Raw genomic sequence first — 10799 nt, 5'->3', positions numbered from 1 at the left:
TATAGCTCTACGAGACCTTCCGGTCAATGTATCTCAGGGGCCTTCCGGTCCCACAATCTGAGTAGACCTTCCGGTCCTACTCTGTTGACCTTCCGGTCCGTACCATATTGACCTTCTGGTCCATACACTGCTGACCTTTCGGTCCATACCCTGTTGACCTCCCGGTCCATACACTGCTGACCTTCCGGTCCATATCATGCTACTCATAACATACATAACATATACATATCACATAGCAACATATATCGCATACTCGTCATAGCACACATAAGACCTTCCGGTCACACATAATTACCACTCTAGGTAGGGTATAGTGAAAAGACTCACCTCGGGTAATCTCGAAAAGACTCGAACTCGAAACACTGGTCTAGCCTCCGCCTAATCACATAAAGTAATTATCTCTAATTAATACGGCTCTCAAAGACTAGACTAATCCCTTCCTATAATCTCTCAGAAGGGGAAAAGACCATTTTACCCCTCCAAGGGTCCAAATGTCCAATTGTTGACCAAACCCTAAAAGTCAACGAAAGTTAACAGAGGGCAGTACGCGGGGCGTACCAACTCTGTACGCGGGGTGTACCCCGACTATCCAGAATCGGGGGTCTCAACCCTTACGCTGCGCGTTCTGAGATTTACGCCCAACGTAAGTCTCAGTTTCATGCTCTTAATGTTTTTGGTCTGAATCGCTTAAGATACAAGCTCATATTCCAGATCTAGTCCTTCTAATGCCTCTTAACCCATAAAGTCGAAACCTTTAAGCCTTTGCATGGCTGTAAAGGTCACCAATCACTCCAAACTCTTATCCTCTTTCCTCATTAAGCCCTTATCTCATGCATGACTCAATATTAACGATCAAGATTGGATTTTTATGGATCTACAACACATTTTATACTGGAACGGGGCAGATCAAGGCTTATGGAGACCATTTACTCATAAAGTCTCCATCTTTGGGACAAAAACCCTAAAAATGGTCCATAAAGCACAAATCCAAAAAGGGTAAGAAAGCTTTGAGCTTTTTACCTCCAAATGATGCTCCAACCTCTGTAAAGCTCTGATCCAAGGCTTGCACTTCAACTCTAGCTTCTACAATGGACCTTCTTCTCTTCAAAATCTCACAAGAACACTTTATCAAGCTCAAATACACACACACACAAGTTAGGACGAAGGTTAAGCTCTTTTAGGGTTTCACCCACTGGAAATGGTGGCTGGGATGGAGGCCATAGCATTCCTTTTATAGTGTCCAAGTATCATTTAGGGTTTTAAGTCTAGGCCCATTACGCCCAGCGTAACTATGGTACGCATAGCGTACCTGGGTAAAGTCCGTGTAAAAATCACGCCCATGGGTACGCGCAACTTACTCCTCAGTACGCCCAGCGTACCTACTTATTACCATTTTCTATTTAGGGCCAATTTCGACAACTTGGGAAAGAAGAAGGGTTAAAGAGGTATAACTGCATTTTGGGGTGTTACAATTCTCCCCCACTAGAATCAGACTTCGCCCTCGAAGTCTACTGCCGTAAATAACTCCGGATGCTGCTCCTGCATCTCCAACTCCGGCTCCCAAGTCAGCTCAGACCCTCTCTGATGTTGCCACTGAACCTGAACCAGAGGCACCTCCTTGTTCATCAGAACCTTGATCTTCCTATCCAAGATCGTGATCGGCCTCTCAATGTAATTCAGGCTCGCGTCCACCTCTAGCGGCACTACCGCCGTCTCGTCGGCTATACACTTACTCAACTGGGATACGTGGAAGGTATCATGGATCTGACTCAACTCCTCAGGTAGCTCTAAACGATATGCTACCTTGCCCACTCTGGCGATCACCCTGAATAGGCAAATGTATCGGGGCCCCAGCTTGCCCCTCTTCCTGAAACGGATCACTCCTTTCCACGGAGATACCTTCAGGAGTACAAAGTCTCCAACCTGGAACTCGAGCTCGGATCGTCGCCTATCCGCGTAACTCTTCTGGCGACTCTGGGCTATCAGTAATCTCTGTCTGACCTGTTGAATCTGCTTAGTCGTCTTAAGCACTATCTCAGTGCTACCCATCACTCACTGTCCTACCTCTCCCCAACAGATGGGAGTCCGACACCTCCTCCCATACAAAAGCTCAAAAGGAGGCATACCAATACTCGAATGGTGGCTGATGTTGTAAGAAAACTCAGCCAAAGGTAGGTATGTGTACCAACTTCCCCCGAAGTCCATAAAACATGCTCGAAGCATGTAATCGAGTGTCTGAATCGTTCGCTCACTCTGGCCATCCGTCTGTGGGTGGTAAGCAGTACTGAAGTGCAACCTCGTAGCCAACTCCTCATGGAACTTCTTCCAGAACCTGGAAGTGAAACGTACATCTCGATCTGACACAATCGAGATCGACACTCCATGCCGTGACACCACCTCTCTCACATATATCTCTGCCAGCCTCTTCGCAGAAGAGCTCTCACTGATAGCAAGGAAGTGAGCGCTCTTCGTCAGCCGATCCACAATCACCCAAATTGCATCAACACCCCTCGCGGTCCTCGGCAATTTGGTGATAAAATCCATAGAAATCTGTTCCCAGTTCCATTGGGGAACCTCTAATGGCTGCAACTTGCCATGCGGACGCTGGTGCTCGGCCTTAACCCGACGACGGTCAAGCACCTCTCTACTACCCATGCAACATCCCTCTTCATGCAGGGCCACCAGTAGTCTCTCTTCAGGTCCAAATACATCTTAGTGGCTCCCGGATGGATCGAGAATCTCGATCTATGCGCCTCCTCCATCAGAGTGCTACGTGACCCGCCCGTATATGACACCCAAATCCGACCACGAAAGGTCATAAGCCCTCGGCTATCCGTCACAAACTCGGATACCTGTCCAATCACCCGCTCCCTCTTGCGGTTCTCCGATCTCACAGCCTCTGCCTGGGCCTCTCGAATGGTATCCAACACCAAAGTCATCATCGTCATCCTCATACATATATCTCGAATCGGGACACTCTCCGCCCTGCGGCTCAGAGCATCGGCTACCACGTTAACCTTGCCCGGGTGGTACAGGATCTTACAGTCGTAATCCTTTACCACAACCAACCATCTCCTCTGGCGCATATTCAGGTTGGGCTGATCCATCAGGTACTTCAGACTCTTGTGGTCCGTGTATATGGTACACCGAACCCCATACAAATAATGACGCCATATCTTGAGGGCGAACACCACTGCCCCCAACTCCAAATCGTGGGTGGGATACCTCGTCTTATGAGGCTTCAGCTGCCTCAATGCGTATGCTATCACATGCCCTCTCTACATAAGCACCGCATCCAACCCTGATATAGACGCATCACAGTAAACCACGAAATCCTCCATTCCCTCCGGAAGGGCTAACACCGGGGCTTCGCATAATCTCTGGTGAAGCGTCTCGAAGGAGGTCTGCTGCTCTGGACCCCAAGTAAAAGCAACACCCTTCCGGGTCAATCTGGTGAGGGGAACGACAATCTTGGAGAAATCCCTGATAAATCTCCGATAATAGCCGGCCAACCCTAGAAAACTCCTGATCTCGGTGGGGGATCTCGGCACCTCCCAACTCATAACAGCCTCAATCTTGGCCGGATCGACCAGTATCCTATTCTGATTAACGAGGTGCCCCAAGAACTGGACCTCTCGTAACCAGAAATGACACTTGGAGAATTTGGCATAAAGCCTCTCCGATCTCAAAACTCCAAGAATCTCCCTCAGATGCTCCCCATGCTGCTCTCTGGACCTCGAATATACTCGAATGTCGTCGATGAACACGATCACTGATCGATCCAACATCGGCCTGCATACTCGGTTCATGAGATCCATGAACGCTACTGGTGCATTGGTGAGACCAAAAACCATCACCACGAACTCGTAATACCCATAACGAGTCCTAAACGCCGTCTTCTGGATATCCTCATCACGCACCCGCATCTGATGATATCCAGACCTCAAGTCTATCTTGGAGAACCAAGACGCTCCCTACAACTGATCGAACAGATCATCGATCCTTGGTAGTGGATAACCGTTCTTGACCGTCAACTTGTTCAACTTCCGGTAATCAATGCACATCCGATGTGAACCATCCTTTTTCTTGACAAAAAGGATCGGTGCTCCCCATGGCGAGCTACTTGGTCGGATAAATCCCTTCCCCAATAGCTCCTGAAGCTGCGAAGATAACTCCTGCATCTCTGGTGGCACAAGGCGATAGGGTGCCTTGGCGATAGGCGCCGCCCCCGGTACCAAATTAATGCGAAACTCCACCTACCTCTCGGGAGGCACACCCGACAACTCCTCGGGGAAAACATCCGGGAACTCGCGCACTATCGGAAAATTATCGACAGAACTCAGCCTCCCTACGGCTCGTGTATCCATCACATATGCTACAAACCCTTTACAGCTTTGCTGTAAACTCTGTCGCGCTCTGGCAGCCGAGCAAAATGCTGACCCACATCGGGTACCCTCGCCATATACTGTCAGTACTCCCCCACTACGGTCTCGTATCGTCACCATCTGACGCTCGCAGTCTATAACAGCACCAAACCGGCTCAACCAATCCATGCCCACAATGACACAAACGTCCCCCATCGCAATCGGGACCAGATCTATCGGGAACTCAACACCGAAGATCTCGAGTACACATCCTCAAATCACCTCAGTAGCATACACCGCTCGCTCATCGGCTATAGAAACTCGTAGAGGTCGACTCATCGCCTCTCGTCGGATACTGATATGCTGGCTAAACGCTAATGACACGAAAGATCGACTCGCACCCGAGTCAAATAAAACCAAAGTAGGTACAGAACTCACAAGAAAAGTACCTATGGATACCACCATATAAGCTCAAAATCTCAAACTCAGTATAAATAAATGAAAGAATACATACCAACCACGACATCGGGCGCTGCGGGGACCTCCTCCGCTGTCAACTGAAAGGCTCTCCCGCGAGCCTTCGGTGCCTCGGCCTTCGCTGGCCGGGCCTCGGTAGCTCTAGCAGCAGGTGCAGATCCCTGTGCTGATCCTTGAAGTAGCTGTGGTCACTCGGCCTTCCGATGGCCAATCTGGTTGCAATGAAAGCAAACCATAAATCCCTTGGGGCAATCCTTGGCTATATGCCCCTCCTTGCCACATTTGTAGCAAGCACCTGCTCGACAAACTCCATCATGTCCCTTACCGCACTTCCCACAAGTGCGGCCCTTCTGGCCTCCAGATCTCGTATCGGCGGGCTTTGCCCGCTTGGCTGCCGGCTGAGACTGCACCAGCCACCTGTCCCTCCTCTGAGACTCGACCTCCTCCCTGGCCTGAGTCTCTAGCTCAATCTCCCTCTTCCGGGCATTCGCCTGGAGCTCGGCAAATGTCCGGTATGTCGAGTTCGCCGCGAACTCTTGAATGTCCCTCCTCAGTAGGCTCAGATATCGGCTCATACGTGCCTGCTCGGTAGACACGTGCTCAAGGCAAAACAACGCCCTCTCATGAAACATCCGTGTAATCACAGTCACGGACTCCGTCCCCTGCTTGAGGGATAAGAACTCCTGCGCCAATCGTTCCCTCTCTACCGGGGGAACATACTCATCTCGGAACATGGTGGTGAACCTATCCCAGGTCACCGCTGTAATCTCTGCAGGAGTGAAGTCTGCCGTAACAAACTTCCACCAGTCCTTCGCTCTGAGGCAAAGCTGGTTCAGCGCGAACCGATCTCTCAGATGCTCCGGACAAGAACAGGTGTAGAAGCATCCCTCAATGTCAGAGATCCAACTCATCGCGGCTATCGGATCCCGAGTCCCATCAAACTCTGGTGACTTCGTGTTGCTGAACTCCCGGTACAGCAACGAGTCACCCCCAGTGGCCTAGCAGCAACAACAGCTGCAGTGGACGCAGGAACAACAACATCGGTAAGAGCAGCGTACCGCTCGTCAAATGTCTCAATCAACGTGGTCTTGATAGACCCAACCATCTCTGGTATCTCAGCTCGAATGGTTGCAGCCACCTCATCATGAATCATCCTGCGAATCTCATCATCGCTAACATCGCTGCTCTCTGGAGTGTGGCGCGTACCCACCATGATGTCTCTGAAACACAACATAAAAGAAATCAGAGACTAGTTCGAGTATACTCATACTCGATCACCCAATCCTACTTGTTCCTTAGTATCCTATGGATTCTTAGTTGGACTGCTCGCTGATCCGGTGTTTCTAGTAGTACGGGCCCTATACTACCTTCCACACCACATCAGTATTCACCCCAAGTCCTCCTCATAGGATTCCAGTTCACAAGTACTCTACATCTCATCACACACAGGCCACTTTCCAGTAGACCTTTCGTAAGCTTCTCTCTGCTACCTACTCACTCTCGTAGTAACTCATAGTAGCAGTAATCTCCTAGGCTAAGGCATCACAAATCAGGCCACTCTAGTCCTAGATATGAATACCTAGCCTACTCTAGAATGCATAGCATATCACATAATATCTCATAACACATAATGTAAGGGTATTTTGGGAAATCACCGTTCGGGCGCTGGCTGATCGTACACACTGCTCCGTTCTGCTTTTCTCGAAAATCCTTTTATTCTTTTCAGAAAAAAATTGTTTCTTTTATAAAAAACTTTCTCAAATCCTCAGTTTGAGTTCAGATACGCCCGAAGGTGCATCCGAATCCCTCAAAGAAAGGCTCTGATACCAACTTGTAACGACGTAAATTTTAAAACAATTTTTCATTTTTCAAACATAATCAAAACTCATATGATATTCTCAAAATCTCATGTATCAATGTCATTATAAATAAATATATCCCAGAATATCAAATACATAATACTCCATCAGTGTGTAAAAATCATGCCGGCGCCTTCCCGCGATCCTCGCTAGTACCTGAAACACATATCACATAACACGGTAAGCATAAATGCTTAGTGAGTTCCCCAAAATACTACATACATCACATAAGCCACTCGAGGCTATAGCTTTACGAGACCTCCCGGTCAATGTGTCTCAGGGGCCTTCCGGTCCCACAATCCTAGTAGACCTTCCGGTTCTACTCTGTCGACCTTCCGGTCCGTACCATATTGACCTTCCAGTCCATACACTGCTGACCTTCCGGTCCATACCCTGTTGACCTCCCGGTCCATACACTGCTGACCTTCGGGTCCATATCATGCTACTCATAACATACATAACATATACATATCACATAGCAACATATATCGCATACTCGTCATAGCACATAAGACCTTCCAGTCACACATAATTACCACTCTAGGTAGGGTATAGTGAGAAGACTCACCTCGGGTAATCTCGAAAAGTATCGAACTCGAAACACTGGTCTAGCCTCCGCCTAATCACATAAAGTAATTATCTCTAATTAATACTGCTCTCAAAGACTAGACTAATCCCTTCCTATAATCTCTCAGAAGGGGAAAAGACCATTTTACCCCTCCAAGGGTCCAAATGTCCAATTGTTAACCAAACCCTAAAAGTCAACGAAAGTCAACAGAGGGCAGTACGCGGGGCGTACCAATTCTGTACGTGGGGCGTACCCCGACTATCCAGAATCGGGGATCTCAACCCTTAGGCTGCGCATTCTGAGATTTACGCCCAGCGTAAGTCTCAGTTTCATGCTCTTAATGTTTTTGGTCTGAATCGCTTAAGATACAAGCTCATATTCTAGATCTAATCCTTCTAATGCCTCTTAACCCATAAAGTCGAAACCTTTAAGCCTTTGCATGGCTGTAAAGGTCACTAATCACTCCAAACTCTTATCCTCTTTCCTCATTAAGCCCTTATCTCATGCATGACTCAATATTAACGATCAAGATTGGATTTTTATGGATCTACAACACATTTTATACTGGAATGGGGCAGATCAAGGCTTATGGAGACCATTTACTCATAAAGTCTCCATCTTTGGTACAAAAACCCTAAAAATGGTCCATAAATCACAAATCCAAAAAGGTTAAGAAAGCTTTGAGCTTTTTACCTCCAAATGATGCTCCAACCTCTGTAAAGCTCAGATCCAAGGCTTGCACTTCAACTCTAGCTTCTACAATGGCCCTTCTTCTCTTCAAAATCTCACAATAACACTTTATCAAGCTCAAATACACACACACAAGTTAGGACGAAGGTTAAGCTCTCTTAGGGTTTCACTCACTAGAAATGGTGGCTGGGATGGAGGCCATATCATTCCTTTTATAGTGTCCAAGTCTCATTTAGGGTTTTAAGTCTGGGCCCATTACGCCCAACGTAACTATGGTACACCCAACGTACGTGGGTTGAGTCCGCGTAAAAATCACGCCCATGGGTACGCGCAACGTACTCCTCAGTACGCCCAGCGTACCTACTTATTACCATTTTCTATTTAGGGACAATTTTGACAACTTGGGAAAGAAGAAGGGTTAAAGAGGTATACCTTCATTTCGGGGTGTTACAGTGTCATTGAGGAAATTCTTCCCGAATCCTCGGGTAATCCAAATGATCAATTACCCATCATTGGCATAATTTGTCCCGATTCTCAGTCCACTTCAGATGTAGATGAAGAAATCATTATGGAAGGACCATAACTAGTTGTAAATTGTCCATCCTTGCCCTCCATAAAAATTCCCAACAAAAATCCATCTTTGACATACTATGCGGTAGTCCAATCATCTTTACCGCAGACCCTAGTCAAAAGAACAACGATTCTTCAGTCTATCCTTCATGAATTGCCAATTGAAAATTTTGAATTTGGACAATGTTCTCAGAGTCCTGAACCTTCTAGTTCTGATGACTCAAGTCCATGTTTTTCAACTTATTCAAAGATTTTCAAGAAAACGCAATTAAATGTCTCTGGTTGTGTTTCTCTAAAGACTCAAGCAAAATTGGCTTTCAAAGAGGAACTCAGATCCCGAGGTAAAAAGCGGAAAACTGATCTCAAAAATAAAACTTTCAAACAAGCCAAGCTTTCAAATCAAAAGAATTTCGAAAAACCCATTACTGCCAAAAATCTTTCAAAAAATACTGCACTCAATGGATCAAGCAAAAAGGAATGTACTGTGAGAAAATCTTTTTCAAAAAATCCTGCAAAATCTCAAAAGAAAGTTACGTCATTTCAACAATATTCCTTAAACGATCCAAAGTGGAAGGGTGTTCTGCCAACTCCTGAATGTTCAAAATCACATCAGTCAGTCATCAGGTCAAAACCTAAGACTAGTTCACGTGACAAAACTTTTTCAAGTCCCAAGGGCACTGCAGCCAAATATCACCCAAGGACCAGTCACAAGTCTCCAACCACATCCTCCGGACCATTGACAAAGTACGGTGTCTGGATAAACAAGAAAAATCTTTCCTTTGGATTTTATCCACTAAAAATGTTACGTCCAATCCAACCTCAAAACATCCCAAAAGTTGTGAAACACCCTGGACTAGGTTCAAAAACTAAAAAACAACCTATTCCTAAATCCCACGTGCATACATCCATTAAGAAAATCTCTCATATGACCCCGGGCTCCAAACTTGTTTGGGTGCCCAAACTAACCAATTAATTTGTAGACAATATGCAAGGAGGAACAAGAAGAGGAGTGGTTAATCGATAGTGCCTGCTCCTTGCACATGACTGGAAGGTTAGAATACCTTCGCGACATCAGGCCAATATGTAATGGTGGACACGTCACTTTTGGAAACAATGCAAATGGAATCATCAGGTGTTATGGAGTACTGACCACGGGAAGTTTCTCAATTCAAAGAGTGGCTTACGTAGAGGGCCTCAAGCATAACTTGATCAGCGTGGGTCAATTATGCAAAGCTAGTAATTGGGTTGAATTTGATAGTGAATATTGATACATAATAACAAATGACAGAAACACTTGCTTGATCAAATCCAAAGCTGAAGGGACAATCTATCCCTTAGATGTCTTATTGATCATTAGCAAACCACAATTGTGTTTTCTGTCAAAGGCAGTATCTGAGGTAAGTTGGTTATGGCACCGTAAACTTGCTCATCTCAACTTCAGATATATCAACAAACTGGTCACTTAAGAACTAGTCCGTGGTCTCCTTATCTTGAAATACAGTAACGATACGTTGTGCCCATCCTGTGAGTGTGGAAAACAAACAAAGGGAAGTCATCTTCTGATTGTTGATTCTTTAATTGTTGAAACTTTAGAGCTACTTCAAATTGATCTCAGCGGTCCATCTACTGTAGCCAATCTTCATTACAAGAAATATATTCTGGTTATAGTTGATGACTTTACTCGCTTCATTTGGGTCTTCTTTTTGAGTCTCAAATCCGACACACCGCAGATCTTGATCAACTTTATAAAAGAAATAGATCTCCAAATCAAACTACCAGTCAGGAGGATACGAAGAAATAGATCGAAGAAATCCCAACATTTCGGCACCCTACACACCACAACAGATCTTAATCAACTCTTGAATAGTTTTTTAGTTTCCAAGGGCATTAATCACAACATTTCGGCACCCTACACACCACAACAAAACAGAGTAGTAGAGCGAATAAATGCCACATTGGTCGAAGCATCTAGATCAATGTTGAATTTTGCCAATCTTCCTCTTTACTTCTGGGCAGAAGCAGTGGCAAGTGGATGCTTTGATCAAAACAAAAGTATCATTTGCAAACGTCTTAACAAGAGTCCTTATTAGAGTCTCAACAACCGCAAACCCAATGTCAGATTCTTCCATATTTTTGGTTGCAGATGTTTTGTGATCAATAACAAGGATCACCTTAACAAATTTGCACCGAAATCAGATGAAGAGATTTTTCTTGGCTACTCAACCAAAAAAGTGGCCCGACCTTGTCTGAACACTTGTCACTCATTACTTC

Source organism: Lactuca virosa, chromosome 5, assembly GCF_052849685.1.
Source record: "Lactuca virosa cultivar CGN04683 chromosome 5, Lactuca_virosa_CGN04683_v6, whole genome shotgun sequence".
Taxonomy (NCBI): Eukaryota; Viridiplantae; Streptophyta; class Magnoliopsida; order Asterales; family Asteraceae; genus Lactuca; species Lactuca virosa.
Note: the sequence above shows the minus strand (reverse complement) of the source record.